Source organism: Zosterops lateralis (assembly GCF_965231275.1).
Source record: "Zosterops lateralis genome assembly, chromosome: Z".
In the NCBI taxonomy this organism is placed as follows: Eukaryota; Metazoa; Chordata; class Aves; order Passeriformes; family Zosteropidae; genus Zosterops; species Zosterops lateralis.
This window is the reverse complement of record NC_139800.1, coordinates 7,321,241-7,343,960: the sequence shown is the minus strand read 5'-3', so window position 1 is coordinate 7,343,960 and position 22,720 is coordinate 7,321,241. Positions and strand designations below refer to the sequence as shown.

The following is a 22,720-nucleotide window of genomic DNA, read 5'->3' as shown; positions in this document are numbered from 1 at the left end:
TGCCGGGCCACTCGTGCTGCTCAGTCGGACGGGGGAACCCTCGGTTATCCAAACTCCAGGATGGCGGGGCAGGGGATATTGGGGCTATTTCCCGAGCCTCTCTCCCGGCTGTGGCAGCCCCGGGGCCCGTCCATGGCCGTGGAGGCTCCAGGAACGGGCACGTCAGTGCGAGGGGGCCGGTCCTGGGCAGGGCAGGGCGCCCGCTCCCGTCCCTCCCCGCCCCTCTCCCTCCCTCCCTCCGGCTGGGGGCGGCCGGGGCGGCCCTCGCCGGGCTCCCATTCCTCCTCCCCCGGTGCATGGTGGCGGCGGCAGCGGAGGCGGCTGAGCCCGGCGGGGCGCGGGCCGGAGGCGGCGGAGAGAGAGCGGAGCCCCAGCGCGGAGGAGCCGCCTCTGCCCGGCAGAGGTGAGGGAGAGGCTCCGCCGAAGTTGTGGCGGGTTTGGGAGGACGGGGAGCGCTGGCTGCGCTTCCATTCATTGCCCGAGCGGCGGCCGGGCTGCGCTGCTCCTCCCGGGGCAGGGCTGAGGGCTGCAGCCGTAGGGACAGGCCGGGAGCAGCCGCGGGGGGACGGGGCAGGGCGCGGGGGTGGCCGCGGGGACGGGGCTGTGGCCAGGGGACGGGGCTGTGGCGCCGGCGAGAACCGCCCGGCCACCGGCGGGGCAGCGGCGGAGCGGGAGGGGACCCGGGCCCCTTCCCCGCGGGGAGCCCGGCGGGGACACAGGGCGCGACCCGGTGGGGCGCCCGCGGCCGCCTGGCTGCCTCCTTCCCCGGCTGCCTCTTTGCCCGGCTCCCTCCTTCCCTGGGTGCCTCCTTCCCCGGCTCCCTCCTTCCCTCGCTCCCTCCTTCCCTCGCTCCCTCCTTCTCTCCCTTCCTCTTTCCCTCGCTCCCTCCTTCCCTGTCTGCCTCTTTCCTTCGCTTCTTCCTTCCCTCGCTCCCTCCTTCCTTGGCTGCCTCCTTCCCTCTCTCCCTCTTTCCCTCTCTCCCTCGTTCCCCGCTCTCCTCCCTCCCGCACGGGGTCCAGCCGAGCGGGCGCTCCCGGCTCTTTCTCCGGCACCGCGGGGCGGCCGCGCTCTCTCCGCGCTCCCTGCGCGCCCCAAGGAGCGGAGCGGGGCGGGGACGGCGGGCACCGCCCGTCGGGGGGCCCCGGTCGGCTCCGAGCGGGTCGGGCTGCAGGAGTGGGGCTGCCCCCGGCCCGGGGCACCTGCAGCCTCCCCCCGGGGGCGCTGGAGCTTCTCGACTCTCCCCGAGGTGCCTGGGGGGGAGCGAGCGTTCTCTCAGCTCACCTGTGTGCCTTCGCATTGCTGCCGGGTTCTCAATACCCGTCGTGTTTCTGGGACCAGCTTTAGAGGGAGGGATGTGTGCGTGTGTGTGTATTTTAGTTTTCAGGGCCCTTCGGGGAAGGGCAAGGAAACAGGTGACACAGGTCACCGGTGCACCTTTTTCTGCTGGTTAAGGTGTCACTCCAAAGGCGCTCAGTAACACACCGGTGAGGCTGGATCCTATAATTCAGAAGTTGTGGGTGCTCTGGAGCAACATCCAGTAGAACAGCATCCGCTGGCTGTGCCATGTCCGGACAAGTGCCCACGCTGCCAGCCAGTACCTGGTGGCAGAGCAGCAGCGTTGCACCATCCTAGTAAATTTACACCAAGGCAGAACTAAGCAAACAGACATGCGGAGAGTGTGTGCATCCTCATGAGAGATGTAGAGGAGTAAATGAGGAGTAGGAGTAAAAGAGAACAATTACAAAGCTCCAGCTGACCTCTTCCAGAAGAAAATATTATATATGTTAATTACAAGGTTTGGCTTTCCTAGGGAAACATTTTTAGGCATCATTACAGATCCCTTACTGAAGATGTCTGCTTGGTTCTAGTCCTGCAGTGTGTTCTGACTGCTCAAGCTCATACCTGCATGAGGCCCTGCTGTTTTCATGGGTTTGCTTTGGTCACAGAAACCTTATGGTCCTTATAGTAATTCATAGAGACCTAGATTTGTGCTGTGCACAGTGGGAAATGTCAGTGACGTTCCATTTTATTTTTCTGAATAAAACATACTGCAAAAATATAACACAAATTAATCTCTGCGACCTTCTTGAGTATTTTATCCATGTTCATGCACTGGTCAGGGTGTAGGCAGACTGTTAAGGCAGTTGTTAATTACAGGGTTTTATCTCAGACACAGTTTCATGGGACTATTGCACAGTTTTTCATTCTGTATGCTGGTTGCAGCCACTCCAGCTTTAATCACATCGTTGCTTTCTTCACAGGATTTCTCCCTCTGAGTCATGGATTTATGGGTTTAATCAGTATCTAGGAAATTGCCCACTTTATCTTTTTTTTTAGTTAATCATCTGTTTTTATTAAGCATTCTGGGAAATGTTTGTATGATGATGTACCCACACATCAGGCGAGTAGTAGTAGTGTGTCATTTTCCTTTAGGACTGTAAATCTCTGGGAATGGATGCAGCATTGCTGTGTAAGATTGTAACAGTTACTTTTGTTACTTATTCAAAGCATAGTTCCTCTACATCTTCTAAGACACTCCTGATTGTGCTGGGCTGGTAAGTTAGGATCAGAAGTACTGCTGGCAAAGACTGAAAGGAAGCCAATAATTGCCATGATCCTTTTTCATGTTCCAACTTGTAGCTGTGAAGATTGCTTGTGGTGTTCTGTAATACAGTAGGACAATGACTTATTAACTGCTACATGTTATTGCATCAGCAGAACCTGAGTTAGCTGCAGGTGACTGTATAGCTGGCAACCAGACAAGAAACCTGGTGTTTTACTTTGCATATGGTGTAGACATTGCTGTTTCAATAATTACATGAAAAGGAGGATTCATTATTTTCCTGAGTATTTCGGAGAACAGAATTATTATTCATCAAAATTTGTGTTTCCAGAAGATTCTACTCTGTTAGACATTGAGTACCCATTGGAGGGCTCCCCAGGAAAAGAGAAGTGGTGGTTGCAACAAGGGGATGTGTTGAACACAGGATGGCAGCTCCTAGCTGATGTAAGATTTCTGGTTATCCACTACAGGCAAGAAAAACAGTTTCTAGGAATTTTACCCTCAGCATCTTAAACTTAACTAGTTTCAAGACAAAAAGAATCTCTCCATGTAGGAATAGCCACTGGTGAAGCTGCTGTTTGGCTCAGAGCTGTTTGTTAAAGCTTGAAGTGAGAGGGTGAGGATGTTTGCTCCGCTGTCCCTCGCTGTCCTCACCTCCTACACACACGCATGTTCATGCCCAGGCACAAGCACACACAGCTCCTCTTGCTGGCTGACCCTTCACACCATCCAGCCTGTGGGGAGGAGAGCAGTGCTCAGCTTCTGACTGCTGGTGGCAATAAGAGAAACTGGTTTATGTCCCCTATTCCTTCCCTGTGAACAAGGGCTTTCTGTATCTTCCTTTGTCCTCCTTTTCTCTGTGTTTTCAGTGCCTCTGTTCCCTCTCAAAAGTTCCCATTTCTCTGCTCTCTGCCTGCAGGATGAATCATTTTGGAGTGTCAGCATTTTGGACTCGTTTGGGAACAAGGGTAGAGGTGGCAAGCAACTGGAAGGTGTTACTGATTCTCAGAGCCCTTTTTTTAAAGACAGTTGCTGATGAGATTGTGGTTGACAAGTCTGTTAAAATAATACCTAAGACTTTTGCTTAGATTATTTCTCCCTTTTGGCTTTCCAGCTTTCTTGAAAATTGACAGGATTCTCCTGAGCTGTAGTGCCTAAAATCTGTCCTGGGAAAGCGGAACTAACAGGATGTAGCCTTCCAAAATCACTGTCCTACATACAGATGAATTGGAGTAAAGCTGAATGTAGGGCATTTGTAAAGCCTGGATTAAAAAAACAGTATTGTTATGCCTTGCCTTTTAAAATTGTTCAGAAGATGTGGCCAGATACTGTGAAAGCTGTCTAAACAAGTACTATTTTACTATCTTAAAAGTAAAGTAATATTTTAATGTTATACTGCTGACAGGAGGTGATGCATTTTGGAAAAAAAATGCAGATCTGAGGACCTAATTACTTTTTAATTTGCCTTTGTTTCTCCTTACAACTCTAGCAATTGAGAGTTAAGTATTTCAACATCAGTTAATCAGAGAGTAATCAATTTTCCTAGAAGCATTTTCCTAAAAAACATTTTTTTGTGGAAGGTAATTCCAAAGAAAACTGAACGCACAGTGGAAAAGTAATTAAATTATAAATACTCTGCAATGGCAAACATCTGACTGCAAGTGTACCTGATCTGTGTGAGTGGATCAGGAGTGTATCTGAAATTCTGAATTGTGGCAATATATATAGCAGTTGGACAGTTACAGTATCCATGACTGAGTATAAATAAATCACAGCAAAAATATTTAGAGACCCTTGTGCTGTTCACATAATCAATAGGTTTCAGTTTCTGATTCACTAATGTAATTGAAAAAATTCAAACAAAAAAACCCCAAAAAAGCATGGTCTTTTGCTAAAGATCAATTTCTCCTGCTCTCATTGCCTTCTGGTTTGCATAATCATACTGTCTTTTTCAGCTTGGAGCTCTATAGTTAAGTTAGATGTGGGCTCTTCAAAGGAGAATCCAGAATATTTAAGACATTGATGCATGGGAGGAATGCTGCAGCAATTTGTTCCCTAAAATATTTCTTATGTATTTTGGTTTAGATGTTGTTGGTTGGGGTTACTTTAAGGGGTTTCTCTGAAGCCCATGGTGAAAACACAGGAACTAAATGATAAACCATGAGAATGAAAGAAAATTCATTCCAGGAAAAGAACAAAAAATGTCTTGGAGAAAGCATAGTTTTGTGTTGCAGCCAGTGAGAGTACTATAATAAATGAATGTAGACACACAAGGAAGCTTATTTTAGCTGGTTTTTTTTCACCTTTAACAGCTTCTAGTGCTGATAAACAATAAATGAAGCAATACTGCTGAAGCAGCTGTACAATCTCTTTTGTCGTTAGTGTTACTGCTCTATTTCAGGTTTCTTTTTCTTAATACTGTCATCCTTAAGATGGTGAAGGTATTTTTGAACTGATGTGTTCTGTGTGGTATCATACCTCTTACTGATGAGTATGTCTTAGATTTTGATTACACACACAGTAGTAGCTTTAGAGTTGACTAAGTTGATCTGACACCTGACATTGCATACGTTGTATACCTTCTTGCTCATAATTTCTGAAATTCAGCAATAAGTGTTAAGGCTGTTATTCCATTCCAAATTAATAGCAGTAAGTTTTGTAGATAAAATAATATACTACCCTTTAATAGTACAATTGGTACTTACCGTGAAGTTTGACTGTAGCTCATCAGCTTTTTCATTCCTTTTGATCCCAAGTAGGTTTTCTGTAAGGATGCTTTAGGAGAAAATCCTGTGAGTTTACTGCATAGAAATGGTCAATATGGTAATTTGTAGCAATTACAACCAGAGCCTGGTCTGAACTGAATGTTGCATTACTTTATTAAAACCCATAGTTTTTAAATCTGCTTCCTTTGAGCAATGTGACTTCTCAGGGTGGTTGAGACTTTGGCTGGCTGTGACAAAACTTTCTTGGTTCAGTTTTCAATGATAATCCCTTAAACCTGTTTGGAAAGAATCACCTGTGATGTGGGAAGATAAATTCAGTCTCTGTATTTATTTGATCTTCTGCTGAGATTGCAGATAGGGTGCCAGTTGGTGCCATCTGTGTTTATAGATTTTGCAATAGTATTCACTGAGAGATTATCTGAAAGCCAAATCAGTTTACATAGGTCAGTGAATTGCAGCTTGCAAGGCTTGTGTCTGGGATCATTGTAAACAGGTTTTTCAGACTTTTCATTGAACTTTCATTTGTCTAAACCTGACCTCATCACTAAAGTGTGTGATGGTGATAATACACCAGTATTATATGTTGGTAGATACATTTGTCTTCAATGGTTATGTACTCTTGTTTTGTCTCTTAGCATGTGCATATTACTTCAATACATCGTCTGCAAATATGTGTGGAGAGGGAAGGCTGTGCCAAGAATACTTTCATATAAAGGGTGGAGTTTTTTTATTTAATTTTATTAAGTCTCATATATATTTTTTTTACACAGTGTTGTAAATGTAGCCACTATTCCCTGCTAAAATACCTGTAGAAGAGAGAGGTGCTGCAGATAAGAGTACATGTTCTGTCAGATATTAGGAGTTCACTGATGTTCTGGTTTTGGCTTAGTTAGAGTTACTTTCCTTCATAATAGCTGATACAGTCCTATGTTTTGGGTTTAGTGTGAGACCAATGTTGATACCACAGTGATGTTTTTGTTGTTGCTGACCTTGTAGTCACACCAAGTCAAGGACTTTTCAGCTGCTCATGCTCTGATGGCAAGTAGGCTGGGGTGAAACAAGAAGTTGGAAGGAGACACAGCCAGGACAGCTGACCACAACTGACCCCAGGGATGTTTCACACCAAGTAGCATTGTGCTCAGCAATAAAGCTAGGAGAAGAAGAAGATGAAGGGGATTGCAGTGATGTCATTTGCCTTCTTAAATCACTGTTACCTGTGATAGAGCCCTGCTCTCCTGGTGATGGATGAACAATGTCCTGCCCATGTGAAGCGTTGGTCAAATTCCCTGCTTTGCTTTGCTCATATGCATAGCATTTGCTTTACCTAATCAAGTGTCATGAGTTTTATCATTTTTCCTCTTCTGATTCTTTTCCCTGCCCCCATGAGGGAGGGTGAGTCACAGTCATGACAACTCAAGCAATATTTGTATGGAATATCTTGACAGAGTTCTTTGTGTGCAAAGAATGGCAGCATCTTTCTGCACAACTGTTTACTATTGATGAGTAATACATTCTGATTATACTTGAAATATAAACATTGGAGAATATCTTGTGCAAATACTCTAGTTCTTGCAGCCTTCTATGAAACTTTTTCCAGAAAATAAGGCAGTAGGTATACATGGTCATCATGACAATTTTGGCAATTGTAACTCTATTTCAGAATAGCCAGTTGATAAAACCTGAATTTCATTTTGCACAGGCAATTTCAAAGTAATTCAAAGTTTTCAAGAAAATTCTAAAGGTACATTCTAGTTTAAATATGGCAATGTATTATTTTATTTTGCATGTTGGAAATAGTAGCATATATTTTAATTTTATGTTGGGTCATATTTGTGGATATGTTTCTGTGCTCTTAGAAAATTGTTTTAAGTTCAACATAAGTGTTAGGACAAATTCAGCACAGTAGTAAAAGTTTCATGCATTCTTACACCTCTTCTGTCTCTCTCTGTCTACTGATTTTTTTCCAGATAGTTTTTCTCTGATATGGTTTACCTCTAAGGAGTTAACAAAGGTCTAATTTTCCTCTGTTTTAGGGCTTTTAAAGTTACTGATAGACATAGTACATGACAGCTGGCATGTAAGATATTCCATGGACTGCCCAGCTGATTGTGCTGCTGGGATGGTAGATCATTTAGAGGTATCCAGTTTGCAGAAATGTGGATGAGGTTTGTGTTGTGTATACATGTTTATTCAATCATTAGTCATGATCATGACTGCATAAAATCAGTGCAGTTACTTTCAACCAATCTTTACATCTAAGTGGCCCAGACCACATTCCATGGCAGCCCTGACAGCTTGAATTAAAGCTTGCCTTTTATGGCAGCTGAATTTGGAGTGCAGAAATATACAGCCTTTCTTGAGCTTGGTCACTGAAAGAATGGTACATGTTAATGTGGAAGAGTGGAAGTCCTGTCTAAAACAGAGCTTTAGGAATATTCTAATTTTTTGGTGCTTGACCAGCCTGTATCAGGTTTGCCTTTTTTTTCCTGTTGTTCATTTTATGCATTGCACAGTAGATAAACAATCCTTAAGAGTGCATCAGGACTGTCTCACATACTCATGTGCACTGTACTCTATGTAGCATGCCTCTGTTTCCCAACCAGATTTAAACAATGTCCAGGCAAGGTCAGACAATAGAAGTTCACCAGCAAAATGTCTCCAGATTTTGGCTGGTGGTCCCTCATTCTTTCCACAGACTCCTTGGAGTTGGGCAAGGAGAGAGTCTCAATAAATAATTTATTTGTGAGCAGGTTGTAACTTCTTTCTTCCCAGGGCAATCAATCCTGTAGCTCCTTTTAAACCCCCTCCTTTTTTATTTTGTTGTTGTTAAATCATTGAGAGGAAGAGATTCTGCCTGACATCCCAAGAAGGTCATACAAACATAGGACTGGAAGAGCCATTGCGGTGTCATCTACCCCATCCTTCTCCCTCAGATTAGGATCATCTCTATCTGTCATCTGTGACTTTTTCTAAGGATCTCAGTGGTCTCCCTTACGTTGCCATGATGTAAAATTTTCTTCCTGTGTTACCCAATTCATACCTTTCCTGTAGTAACTTAATACCGCAGTTGTCTAGCTCGTCCCACATCTATCTAGGACAAATAATTTTTTTTGTACATGTTGCTTTTTAAACTATAATAGTTACAATAATATAATAGTTACATAATAGCCTACTTTTTTTTCACTTCACAGGTGCTGGGGTTTTTACACCAGTTATTTTTGTTGCCTTTTTTTGGGTTACCTTTCATTACTTCACATCTATTTTCTTTGTCCATTTAGAAATATATTTGTCTTGAGGCTCCAGTGATGTAGAATAATACAGAATGGTATCCTCTTCATGCTTACTGACACAATGAGGATCTTCTTTTCAGCATTGTGACTCTCTTCAGTGGTTAAATTGGTGAGGAGAAGAGACAACTGGCGTGTGATGACACTTTTATAAAAGCATGAGTGGTGTGTGGTGAGTGGCTTAGGGATAAGTTGTTCACTTTCTTTCCCAGTACAAGAACTAATGAGCATGAAAATGAAACTAGCAGGTGTTGGGTTTGAAATACCAAAAAGAGAAACTTTGTCATGCATGTTTTAAGTTGTGTAACCCCACAGAATGTTGTGGATACTGAAAATTTATACAAATTTGAAGTGAAACTGGAAATTTCTGAATTAATTTCAAAAAATTAATGAAAAAAAGAGTCTGCAAAGGATTATTAAATACATAAGCATGACCTCTGGCTTTGAAAGTCCCTGAGCTGCAAATTATTGGAGACAAGGGTATTTGGGGAAAGTATGACTAAATGATTACACTATTCTCATGCTCTTCCCCAGACATCTGCTTTTGGCTGCTCTTGGAGACAGAGGTACTGGGTAGAAGATTTGACCTGGCATAATTTTAGATTTGTCCTTTTAAATTGTAAAAACTCAAGACACGTTTTTTCTATGAGTTAACAGCTCAGGGTAGCATCTGCAACCCTTGTACTTTTTAGACCAAAAGCCTCCAATCCATTTTCCGTGTAATTTAAGACAGAAGAACTTTCTTAATAAAACACAAAGATTACCATGAGTATTTGTCTCCTGCCAGTTGGCGTCAACTGCAAATTATGTTTCATTTCAGTCATGCTAAACTGCCAGATGAGATAATACATATTGTCTCATTTAGGCAATCTAAGCAGCTATGTCTGTAATCCTAACTTGGCTTTTCTGATTTATTTTCTCCTACGTGTGTGTGAAATTGTATTTAATGTGAAAGATTTTGGGTTTTTGCCCATCTCCCTTCTACTGTAGACACATTTTAACTGCTTACACGAACACATGCTACATGAGATTCCCTGCAGAGTTGGAGAAAAGACTGAAAGCCTTTATGTCTCTGATGGGGACAGAACAATATAGAGGGAGGAGGATGCTGTGTTACTCTGTACCCTACAGACACTGATTTATTGGCTTGATTTAGATTGTTGGTTCAATGGTACATTTTTAGGGCACTTGTGAGCTGATCAAAACCCATAACCACATGATGCAAATGTCTCATGTAAATATAACTTTTCATCCCCAGTTTTAATGTTAACCTTATATTAGTAGGTTTTCTGCTCTGTGGGGTGTTGCTCACCTATCTGTGACTCTGACAATACCTAAACAAATATTGTTTGTACTTTCTCAGCTGATGTGAAGTTGTCTTAAATGCAGCATCCTGCACTCAGGCAAACTTGACAGAAATGTGCTTATGTCTGCACTTGCTTGGGCATAAATTTGTATTGCATAGTGATCACACAAAATGGTAATGTACCAAATGGTAATCTGGCATTAAGGAAGACACAGCCATGGGTTGCACATGCCTTCTTTACTCTTCTGTCATATATTACTATGCTTAACACGTTTTGGCTGGGTTTTCCAAAGTGAGTATGGGGGTTAAATTAACAGTGTTCTCCCGCCAGACTCTCTCTGCAGGCTGCTTCATGTTTTACCCCATAAATGTTTCCTCTATTCTTTTAATACCAAATAAACAATTTTATGTTCCTCCTCTCAGTGGTTTGGGACATGAGGAAAAGCAATTTTGCCAGGAGGTGGAAAGTCTGTGCAGTGATCACAGTGGCAGTGAGGGTGTTTTATACCAGGTATTGGGCTGTTCTGTGCTACTGGTAGTTGAGGTCCCAGATTTATCCTGTGCTCCTGCAGTGGGGTCTGGGTTGAAGAGGTGAGGATCATGCAGGTATTAGGAGGTTTCTTCCTGAGCCTCTGTAGTCTGTATGTACACCTGCTGTTGGGGTAAATTAATCATACTTCAGCTCTATACACAGACCAGCGTGGGCTTTATTTGAATGGTGTGCCTTTGGAGGTGGGGATGGAAAGGCAACATTTCAGTTTGTGTAGGTGAGACCATTGAAGTTTGTTGTAAATAACTGTGAGTGCTGTTCTGTTATTGTTAGGATATTTGTATATAGTAACCACTTTGATCTCTATGCACCAAGTGAACATTAATTAATGTTAGTACAGCAAAATTATTTTCTGACTACTTTAAGACTGTAGGAAACCCTAGAAGGATCCTTTTGTTCAAATATCATCATTTGATACCTGCAAATATTTGAACTGATGATGTATTTGCATATAGCAAACACAGTTCTCTTCTCTGAAGGATTATTAAAGCTGTGCCAAATTCAGTTAGTCACAGTCAACAGTATCACAGCTGGGAATTTTGGAATTGATAAAGGAAACTATTCTGTTTAGGCAGTAAAACTTTCCAACTCTTCTGTTGGACTAAAACACTTCTCCTGTATGGATAGAGAAAGATTGAGCTGTCTTTAACTGATTATACTTACAAGTGTGTACTTGTAAGTATAATCAGTTAAAAACATATACACTTATAGGTAACACAAAGCTACTGTTTAGATATCTAAATGTCTGTGAGCTGAAGAAAAGTGCAAGGTTCTTTGCCAGAGATTTGGGGATTGTATCAGAGAGGTTCATACTTTAAATATGATCTGTGAAAACAGCAAACAAAAAATAATTTTTATAATGTTTTTTCTCCATTTAGCCTTTTTGCTAGTGAGCTATGCTGAGAAAAAAAAAAAAAAAAAAAAAAAAAAAAAAAAAAAAAAAAAAAAAAAAAAAAAAAGGTGACATTGTGTCTAGGTACCTCTCACAATTGCTTCATTGACCTCAGATATTAATTGAGTAATCCTCACACAGTCAGGATGAAAAGTTCAGATTTGAGTCAAACCAACCAAATAATTTGGAAAACAAATATCTCTCTTTCCAATGTACCTTCCTTTTCTGGAAGGAGTGAACAAAACTGATCAGTATCAGTGCTATCATTACTCTGGTGTGTTCTTCTATATCTGATAATGTGAAATGCTAAGCAGAAGCACTGGTTAATTAAAATCTGGTACATCAGACTTGTGTCTGTTTGGCCTGAGGCATCATTTATCAGTTGAGAAGAGCAGTATATGTATAGCCATCTTTGCAAAAGTGTAAAATACTCCATGTTCTCTCCAAAGGTCTTCAGATGTGACAACTCATAGGAGGAAGTTGATAATTGAAGAATGAGCACTTACAGTCCCAGTGTATGGTGAAGTGGTTTGCAGTCTGGGGGGAAACAAAATTATCTGCTACTTACTTTTTCTGGGCTGACTTAGACCATTTTGTGTCCTTCCTCAGTCAAATTCTCAGAAATACGAAGTTTCTTTTTTAGAAAGCAGGAGCTCCTTTTTAAGTTTGGATCCTGTGGTTTCCTGCATGGCCTCAGAAGCTTGGAAATCACCATGTATCTTCTTATTCAAAAAGGAAGCAGGTATGGTCAAACATTTGCTTTCTCTAAAGGAACTGTAATTTGTAAGAATAACAAAAGATGCTTTACATTAAATAGGAACTAAATAGGAATTATATAAGGAATTAATAATAATATTAATAGGAACTGAATAGGAATTAAATAAACATTTAATGGGGCTTAATATATAGAGATGTCTTGAAGAGCCCTGTGCATGGGGCACTGTAGTCATAGAGAGAGGAGAAGGCAGAAGGTCCAAGTGACAGTGCAAGGGTGGATGTTAGGGCTCAACAGGCAAACTCCAAAATCTGGGCTGCTCCTGGCAAAACCTGCAGATCTCTTGCCCCAGTGGCCCTGCTTTGTGAGCTGCTTTGCTCAGGACAGGGAGCATTCTGTTGTCTTTGGATAGCCACAGACATCCTGATTTTGCTTGAGAGAAGCAGAGATTGTATCTCTTAATTTGCATTTATGTCATTACCTCATGATAGAAACAGATCTTTCTAGAAATGGTCTTGCAGTGAAGCTGGTGTCCTGCTTAAGGAACAATAAATAGGTCCCCTTGCCTCTTCTGTCTGCTGCTCACAAATGGCAACTTGATAAAGTCTCTTTGCTGTACACCACTGTTCTGGTTTTGTATATAACTCTAAATTAATTATTTGATCCTGGATGTGTTATATGTCCTTGCAGCTCTGAATTTAACTCATTAGAATTGTGTGTTTCTGTTATTTTAACATGTGCATGCCATTAATGGTTTAATAATACAGTATAGTCTTCATCTATGAATCAAGAGAGGAATAAATGTTGCTGCTCAGCATTGTTGTTAGTGAGTAGAGGCTGATTTTAAGTTTTCAATCTTGATTTTCTCATGTATAATTTATTTTAGTTGTTTTTATTTGTCTGTGTGTGTTTTCATTTGAGTGAGATAAAGATTCAAAGCAGAAGACTACTAAGTATGGCTATAGTCAGCATAAAACTGTCTGTATGCTGCAGAAGGTACATCTGTTCCTCACAGTGGAATAAATGATTCAGTAGTTGGTCCATCCCTCTGGATTATGGATCTGTTGAGAGCCAAGCTTTTGAATGGCTCCTATGTGATCTGTTTTATTTTGAAGATAGCGTACATTTTTCTTTGGAAAGGGCAGACATACCTAACCTGTCAGCCAGCTGGAGGAGAAGCAGCTGTTGAATGAAAAATTTCATATTCCTTCTTCTGTAATTTAGCATGATCAGGAAGTAGTTGATTTTCCTTTTCCTTCACATGTAGGTTTACTTTGCATTGTTGGCTGGCACAACATCATCCATACCCACTTTTGTGGTTGCTGACTGTGACTCAGAGACCTTTGTACTTCTGAGGGCTTTTGCATCTTGAAGTTTTAAAAAGTAAATTAAGCAGTCAAAAGAAGGCTTGATCTAAAAATTATTTTGCTTTCCCTGTTTGCATTGGATTATTGGGGAATTCAAGCCTGTGAAGAGCCCTGTAGCTATTCCTCAAATGCCACTGGGATGGCTGGTGTTGAGTCTGGCAGTGGTGGTAGTTCTTGGTAACCATTTGGTGAATGTCTCTGTCTCCTTTTCCAGCCATATGTGAGTGATCTGAGCACTGCCCACTGGGTGGGTGAGTTGCTTCATCACTAATATGTGTGACTTTCTGGAGGGAGTGTGTGGTTCAAGAGACCTCACAGATTTCCTGAACATGGCCCACACTGTAGTTGTGTCTGTTATTTATTATATCCTTTCAGAAACAGAAGATAAACTAGTTTCCCTAATGACTATGTTTTTTCATATGCTTAAATGAGTTTCTGCCTGTAGTGGGGAGATATTTTGGCTCCCTTTCACTTATTTTTCTGTGTACTAATGCTTTCTCATAGCTCAGCTGGAAGATTCACCACCTACACATTGGTTTGTTCCAGCATAAGATAGATTGCTGTCTGAATATGTGAATAGTTAAATTTTTAAACGTGCATACTGTCTGGAAAATATTACAAAAGCAAATGGTTGTGTGTTGCAGTTTTTAGATATTTAATATTTAAAATAATGTGGCTGTTTGTTGCATTGGTGACTTTTGAGATGTATTTTGAATCTCACAAAAAAGCCACAGTCCTAATTTTGATGGATTGGACATGTGAAAAAAATAGTATTTGACAATAACTGGCATGCAGAACAACTGATGTATGATTTTCAGGACAGAAATCTGTGAAAAAATATCATCCGATACAGATATCATAGTATCATCATCCCTCATTCAGCATCAAGCCTTCCAAATTAAGTAAGAAGAGGAAACTGAGTTTTATCTTGAAATAATTTATTTAATACTATGCAGCTTTGCAGTTTAAACTAAAAAGAAAAGGGGTCTGAGAAACCTAAAAAGTACTAAAGAACTAGGAAAATCTGTAAGATTTAAGTTTGAGGTAGTAATGAAAAAAGATGAGCTCCAATTGTATGCAAAAAATATTCTAGGGACTAACAAAGAGGAGGAAAAAAAAAAGTGTTTCTTTCCTGTTTTATAAACACTTCTTTGTCCCAGAGTACATTTACATTTGTTTGAATTGCAGGTATTTCAAGGTATCTGTTATGAAAAGTTGTTGATAGATTCACGGGAATTAAGAAGAAGGTGTCAAAAGGATCAAAGGGTTGGTGGGATGATTTATGAGGAAAAACAAAACTACTCTTAATGGCCTTTTTTAACAGCAGTGAAATTAGGTCAAAGAAGCAAGGTGATAATGAAATGAGGAAAATGTGGGCTCTGTGTCAGTGTTACTTTTTGTATTGAAATAATTTTCTCTGGAAGCCTTTCTCATCAACTACCAAAAATTGCATTAGTCAGATACAATAAGATTAAGTGGGTTGCTTTGTTCAGAAAGCAGTGCTGTAATGAGCAGCCTTGCACTGACCTAGACTGAGCAGACTGTCTGTTCCTTATCTCCAATTTCTGAGCACCATTTGTGGGGATTGTGTTGTTTTTAGATGAACTTTAGCTTCATTAGTGCTAAAGTTTACTAGTTCTTGAACTCGTGTTAGAAGCTGTAATGGAAATATTTGCCAAATATTGATTTTAATATGCAGAATCTTCATGGCAATACTTAGCTGTGTAGGTTTATAGTTAATCTCTTTCATTCTCCAAATCTGGGAAACTTTCATATGTGATGTCAGATGGTTCATGTAATCATTCATTGGAAATTTTAAATGTAACCAATATGCAATGAACTAGATTAAAAAAAAAAATAAAATCTCTGCTTTAAAAAAAGGGTAGGTATTAATGCAAAAATTTTTGAACAGAAGGAATAGCTGAGGTATTTCCATTCCTCTTCCAAAACCTCATAACTACATCTCTTCTTATGAATTAATGAGTACTGCTCACAGTGTACTTCTCAGAGAACTCAGTAACCAACTGCATTTGTAGTCATGCAGTCTTCTGGTGTTTCCTTAGGAGGTGGGTTGGCACACTGCCAGGAAGTGTGGTTTATTAAATTAATTATCCCTGGTAAATACAAATTTTGAAGTTATGAGGCATCCACTTGCTTCATAATTTGAGGAAGCTTTCTATGATTCTGTCTGCTTTCCTTTATAGTTTGTGCATTTACAATTGATACTTTAGAAAGATGAATGTTGCTCCAGAAAATGGACACAATTAAAAGTTCATAAAAGCAAAGTTAGCTCATCCCTTTTTACAGTTACTTTATTCATTGCATTGTTGAACTATTAGGCTTTTTATTTGCATAAATGGTTTGAATGGGTTGACTTTTAAAAGAACAACTAATTCCTCAACTTGTCCATATTCTGGCATGGCTGCTATAGAGAAAAAGTGCTTCTAAGAAACCTCAGTACTCTGAAACATTACAACAGGGGCATTGTTTTGCAATTAGGAAAACATATACAGGATCTTTCATTTATAGCTGTTTGTTTTTTTTTTAACATGAAAATTTAAAGCACATTCTGTGAACTAACAGGTTTTATTCTAAATCAGACCGCAATAATATCTTTGCTTTCTTCTTATAATGGATGATGCAAAATTAGATTTTTAAATTGGGCTTTGTTTTGATAGGAGCAGAATAGCAGAGAATAGAGTGGTCTAAGTTTCTTGATAAAATTTTTGTGTTGAAATTATGCCTGTTAAATGGAGCATCTGTCTTGTTTCAGCTGAAATTAAGATAATTGCTTCAAAAAAGTACATGTTCAGTTTAGTATCTTGAAATTTTTTATCTCCTATTCCTGTCAGTTCCTGAGACCCTGTATTTATTATTCTTTTAGTCAGATAATAAAGCCTATGTTAAGCATTTGAGAAAGAAATGGGTGTAGATAATAATGAAAGGAGAGAGAGAGATTTACTTAAGAGATCTGTTGTCTGGGGTTTGGGGTTTTTTTGGTTTGTTTTGTTGTGTTGTGTTTGGGGTGTTTTTAATGTTTTGTTTTGGGGGCTTTTTGGTTTTTTTATTTTTTGGTTTGTTTTGGTTTTTTGTTCCAGAGGCTTTTTGGGGGGGGGGGTTAGTTTGGGGGGGGTTTGTTTGTTTTGGTTTTTGGTGGGTTTTGTTTGTTTGTTTGGGTTTTTTATGATTGATCTGACTTTGGTAGAAGAATGTTCTGAGTCTGCATGTCAGCAGCTTTGGAGAAGATGTCCCATAAAGGGAGGCTGTCTTGAGGTACCAAGTGAACGGGGCGTATTTTTCAGTCACTTAGAAAAGCCTAATTCTATTCCTTTAACTAAGATTTATTTATTTAATGTAGCATTGAAGACACAAATTCCAAGTCTTAAAACATGGTAAGCCTGTATAACAGATACACTTCCAGATGTTTTCAAGAGGGCTGTAGTTGTTATGGTGACAGGACACAGTTTTCATTTTGGGTTTTAACAAACAAAAAGGGACTGGAGTATGTTAAATAACACTACAAGCATTCTATCTACTTCTCTTTCTCTTCAGGAGGGATTTCTGTTTAATGTTGTCCAGAGATGTATGGAGCTAAATGGAGGCCCAAAATGCAGTGTTGTGCTCCTGCTGATGATGAGAGTTTTGGGTGTTTTTAAAGTTATCTCAGCAGCTGACTGACATTTAAGAGATGTAATCTTCCTTTGCTTTATAAAACTCTTCTTACTGACACTTCAGGGAAATATCAGCATCAATTATAACATGAACTGGTGCTGAAAATTTTAATAACTAGGAATAACTGTAGACAGCATTTAGCTATATATTTGGGTTTCGAGTTTTGGTGAATCTGTTGATCTAAAATTGAAAAAAGTTATGTTTCTGAAAAGTGTTGAAAGACTGATGACCCATTTGGCAGTGATGGTATTGTGGTACCACAGAGATCTGTCCTAAGTTTTGAGGTATTATGAAGGGTAAAAGGAGGTGAATTAAAATGTATGGTTTCCACTCATCAAAATTATACCTTGTATATATGCTTAGGATCACATAGATGTGAAGAAATCAGTTCTGCATGTGCAGAAATGGAAATTGTGGGCTGGAAATTTAATTAAAAACCTCAATCCAGTGTAGCTGATGTAGTCACACTTAAAGCTCTTTTCCAACAGAAACTGCTCCATGCCCATTTTCAATTGTCCTAAAATTCTGTAAGAACATACAATTTTTTGTGAAGCATACAGTTGCTGGAGGGCTTGTGGGTCCCAATGTGTGGTCTTTAGCTGTTATATGCAACTATACAGTACATTCTTAATTTTAAGAGCTTTGCAGAGTGTCTTTGCTCATCATGACACAAGTCAGAATGCTTCCCAGTGCCACCTATTAAACTTCAGATGTCTGTTCATTTCTAGGATACACAGAATTGTTTGTATTAAATCTGAAATTACAAAAATAGTAGTTTTTTACCTCAATCATTTGTGGTTTAAATTATATGGGGAGGATAATAATCAGTGTTCTCAGAACTTAGTCCCCTCCTGTTTCACCTCACAGGGGACTTCAGTTTTTGGATAATGAGGAGTCACCTACAAATCTTTAGGAGAAGTCAAAGCCCTGCCCCTTCAGTTTGATTGTCCTGATCACTGTGCTCAGGGCTGTTGAGCTTTTTCTATAAGAAACAAATTGAACTGCACATTACAGTTTGTGCATTAATATGAATGTCATAACTGTAAATGAGAGAGCAAAACCAACAAGATATTTGTAATTAGGATTGTTCAGTATTTGGATGAGACACTGTAGCTCTTATCACAAATCTGTAATAAGACAGACTCCAGTCCAATAACTACAACCATAAACAGAATCCATTAAAATCACCAAGGCCAAAGTGCTTTCAGAAAATTTGGAAAAGCTGAGCATTTCAGTTCTCTGAGCATTTCAGTTCTCTGTTCTGTTAATGCTATTTACATCCCCATCCTCCCCATCTTTCCCACCCATTTATATATATATATATATTTTTTTTTCCTTCTGGAGAAGTTTCAGACACTAGAACATGACATAAGTGTTCTGTCTCCAGTTTATTAGATTACATGTGATGACTTAATATTTTACAATGGACTTATGGGCTGGATCTGTGTTTTGTTATGGACTGCTGGGGAGGGGAGGTTAGCAAGACAGCTGCATGTGCAGATGTGTGAGTGTGCTGTGCTGTCAGCCCTGAACAGTCAGAGTGCCCTTGCTGCTGCCTGAGAAGGTAAAAGCAGATTGAAGGTAGCTGGCAGTGATGCCTTGGAATGGTCTCTGGGTCCCATTTTTGGTAGTTTCAGCCCTGACCTTCTGCATCAAGCTGTGGTAGGCAGCAATATTTCACTCCTCAGGCAGTGGGTACTACCTTGAATACCACACTTTTCTTTCTCCTGGGAAATGGTGATGGGTGGACTGGATAGAAATGCTGGAAAAAGCAGGATTTGTATGGGATATTGGGCTGTCTTTGGTGGGATTAACAGGCAGTAGAATAAGTGTATAAAACTAATGCTGACTGATACAGGCTTGAAAAAGTTTCATCTGATGAAAATTTCTAGATTGTTTTTATGTGAAGTGACAAGTTCAGTTGATGGATAAAGATGTGTAATAGGTTTAGGTGTAGTACTTAACCTTTCAACAACCATTTTTGGTCACAGAATTAGCCAAAGTAAAATCAAAGTATCAGCTTTGACCTGGCTGGCAGGTGCCTAATATAACTGTAAATATGGAGTTCTTGTTTAGCTGGATTTGTAGATAAGCTGCTCTCTCTTCACTGATGATTTTATTGGTGACCAAAATCACGTTACCCATGTGAGCCTCTGCAGAGTCACAAAACCAGAGCCTGCAAGGCCCTAAAGAACCCCTCTGGTCAGGCAGTCCGACTCTCAGGGCAGTGGAGGCATTATATATTTCTGGATTAATTCTTGTTCAACCTGTATCATAAAAAGAGCATTTAAAAATCATCAGTGATGGAAAAAGTCAATGTTATTTCAGTGCCAATAGCATAAAGCAGCTAGTGGAATGACAAATAGCAGAAAGAGATGGTGATGTGGACAGGCTGGAAATCCTGAAGTCAAAGTCAACCTGATGAGAAATATGAATAACTCCATGGGCATGTCATGTGGATGTGGGGCAACTCTGAAAAGAGGGTCACAGCAGATAATCAGCTCAACATAAGTTGTCAACACAGAGGAAAAGACCCCAGGATAAGAGGACAGACCTGTCACAATTCCAGAGAATAAAAATTATATGCTCTGCCTAGGAGTAGAGTTTATATCATGTATTTGGCACCAGTGCAATTGCTGCTGGAATAACCTGCCAATGTCTATTATCAAAGATGATGTTAACTGTTACCAGAGAAGAGTCATAAAAAAGTGGTCTGAGACAGGATGTCAGTAAGAAAGTTAAGGTCAATGCTAGAATCAAGATTGCACTTCCCTCCCCTGCTACCTTTCTCCACACCTGAAAAATAAACTGTAGTTCAATGCTGAATTGTTTCAAGAAAATTATGTGGCTTGAGTTAAGCAGCAGTTCTGCCTTTCTAGTTTGATAAGGAGAGGAGGAGAGGAGAAGGAGAAACACAACACTACTGCCATGTAGGGTCACCTGTGCTTTCTACCTGGCTTTACTTTCTGCCCTTGTTAGCCTGTGGGATAGTCCTGCCGTGTTATCCTTGTGGGATAGTCCTTCCTGCAGTGCAGTGACCTCCCCACCAATGCACTTATTGCCACATTCAGCTGGCCAGATGGACCCTGCAAGTGCATACCTCGCCAGCAGCCAGTGGCCCAGGATTTCTGCCCACTCACAAGTTTGATTGCCTTTTTGGAGACATCTCCTGTATGAAATAATATGTTCTTGAAATAATGCAATCTTGAAGATTCTCAGGATAAGTGAGACTGTTCAAAAATCCAGATAATTTCCCTAGATATATTACTCTTCAACAATAAATCATGGCAGCTATGGGACTACATTATTTATACTTGTCATGTCTTATTTCCAGGCTGAAATACCAACAGATGTATCTGATTTCTTTAGAGAAAAAAAAGGTACCTTCCCACCCACAATGCACACTCCTTCAGACATAATGAAAGATAACTTTTTTTTGAGCTTTTATCATTGCCATTCCATTTTATGTTAATTATAGGAGCTAGTTTTGGCATGATTTCATTAGCTGAGCACTTGCCATGTCACCAGTGTTTGATTTGATTTTTTTCTTTTCTTTCTGTCATTACTTCTGCTGTTGCGTAAAAAAACCTTGAAGCATATCACACAACCCAAAAAAGCAATTTAATTTTTTCTCCTTTTTCCCCTTCCCTGAAAAATTAGTTTAGGTTGGGATTCCTTATAGTACAGTAAAATAAAAACAAACCTTGATCTGATAAGTGCTTTGAAGAAAATCCTGTGTACTGAGTTAAGCCGTGAAATAGTGTTCCTAATTCGCTGATTTGAACATAAACTTCTAGAGACACATCTGGATACTTAGTTTAAAAAATAGATACTATGATGCTTTATTAGCTGATACAACTGAGTTCAGATGTTTAAAAAAGAAAAACATGCCTTAACAAAAAATATAGTATTATGAAGGGTAAAAGGAGGTGTTTTTCCCAAAAAATATAGTTTGAAAATAGGGTGAAAGTAAAAAAGGAATTAAAAATGGTAGAAATATAAAGCAAAGTCTGGTTTTAGTTCATGTTGTGGTTTTTTTAGTCTGAGTGTGCAATGGGTCTTAGCTAATGAGAAAAGGAGTAAATAATCAGTTCTTTCTAGCAATTAACTGATCTGCCTGCAGGATGATAATTAAAATGAGTCATGCATGTAAAAGGAAACTGAATCTTTCCCTTGACTCATTTTTCTTCCATTAATTCACTTTCAGAATGGCATGCTTTAAAATTCTGCCAGAAATTGATATATGAGTGTATTCAGTCATAAAAGTGCTGGGTGCTGCTTCAAAGCAATTCCACATGTGAATCCCTTGTAGTGCTGAAAAATTTGCCACCTGATTCATGTTACCTGACCCTTAAGAACCTGCAATGTTTGTAGAGTCAGTAGGAAGAACCAGAGATCCCCAAGGGAATGGTGAGTCTTGGGGCAGGGTTAGCCCATGGATAGGGTTGCTGCTCATCTCCTGCCTGATTTTTTGGCATGGTGCACCTGGCAGGTGGGTGTTGGGCATCTCTACCAGCGTGGGATCCTCTCCTGAGGATATGTAGGTGAGGTGTCCTCCCCATGAGGTCACAGAATTGTCAGAAGGAGAGGAGTTGGAGGGTTTTCCCATCTTTCTGAAGCTGAGCCTTACTCAGGAGTAAGAGAGCCAGGAGGACAGAGAAAATGCTTCAAAGAACCTGATTTTGTGAGGCTTTTAGCTGGTGCCTGCAGTTAGGAGTTGGGAATTACCATTTCTGATCCCTCTGCTTAGGAGCATGACCCATTTTAGGTAACTTCTTAAATATATGAAAAATATATGAAATTTCAGAGAGTTTGGGGAATGTGAGGCATGACAGCCATCTCATGTTTAATCAGAACATTGATTTTTTTTCTTCTTGCAGCTAGTGGTGAAGGCTGGTGCTAGGTTTCTGACACAGAAAAAGATGCATGTTAAAAGTGCCCATGTTTTGGCACCAGTGAAAGAATATCTCCAGCCCCACCAAGAGCTGACTGCTGAGCTGTCAGTGCTGTGGGCCAGGCAGGCTGGCTGCTGCACCTTTGTCTAATTAGGTGTGTATTTCAGAAACCAGCTTCCTCACAGTTCTACTGCATGAGAAATTTGATATTAACTTTGCATGCTGAATTATCAGCTGTGTTAGAAATTTCATTCACAAAAATGAGGAATGAGGGGTTATTTGCTAGAATATTTTGGAAGTATGTCATGTGATGCTTTCTTTATATTCAAGGCTTGATTTTCTCCAGGGAGCTGAAAACCGATGGTTCCAGTAAAAAGCAATGGAAGATATACTGCTTGCTATACCTGACTGCTTTTTATTATAGATCAAAAGAAAAAAAAAAAAACCCATGGGTTTTTTTAACATGCTGGTATTAAAGGTAAAATTCAGCTATTCTCTAGCATATCTTTTGCTTTTGATGCTTGCTTAATTAGCACCAGAGCTTTTCGGAGCTCTGTTAATATATGTTAGTTTTTCCAAAGATATTTTCAGAAATGAATTTTTCTTTAAAGTTTTGCTTTCTAGAATTGGTATTCCTCTCTTGAAGAAATATAAGAAAAGCCTTTTCTTGTTGACAAAATGAGATTTTTCCAGCAGTGCAGTTCATGTGTTTGACCAGGTGATTTTTTTCAGAGATTTGGGGTTTTT

The 22,720-nt window shown here is 40.1% G+C and overlaps 1 protein-coding gene across 3 annotated transcripts in view; it reads left to right on the top strand.

Annotated features, from left to right (window-relative positions):
- The first annotated feature begins 321 nt into the window (after positions 1-321).
- Positions 322-22,720, top strand: part of LHFPL2 (LHFPL tetraspan subfamily member 2) — a 116,176-nt gene continuing 93,777 nt past the window's right edge. For all 3 annotated transcript variants that reach the window (XR_014592452.1, XM_083883293.1, XM_083883294.1), the window contains exon 1: positions 322-403. The gene's annotated coding sequence lies outside the window, so the exon portion shown is untranslated. The remainder of the gene's footprint in view (positions 404-22,720) is intronic.